Raw genomic sequence first — 223 nt, forward strand, 5'->3', positions numbered from 1 at the left:
TCTGGGACAGGGGGGCGGTGATCAAAGAATCCTGGGAGGGGCGGACAGAGAATCCTGGGGAGTAGCGGGTGTAGGTAGAATCCTAGGACAGGGAGGGAGAGGAATGCTGGGGGGCGGGGCGGGCGTGGAATCCCAGGAGGGGGCGGGGTCAGACCAGCATGAGGGGGCGTGGCCCGAGCCTAAGAGCCGCTCGGTGCCCGGGGGAAGAAGGGGGTGGGTCCTG

Source organism: Eubalaena glacialis, chromosome 18 (genome assembly GCF_028564815.1).
Source record: "Eubalaena glacialis isolate mEubGla1 chromosome 18, mEubGla1.1.hap2.+ XY, whole genome shotgun sequence".
Taxonomy (NCBI): Eukaryota; Metazoa; Chordata; class Mammalia; order Artiodactyla; family Balaenidae; genus Eubalaena; species Eubalaena glacialis.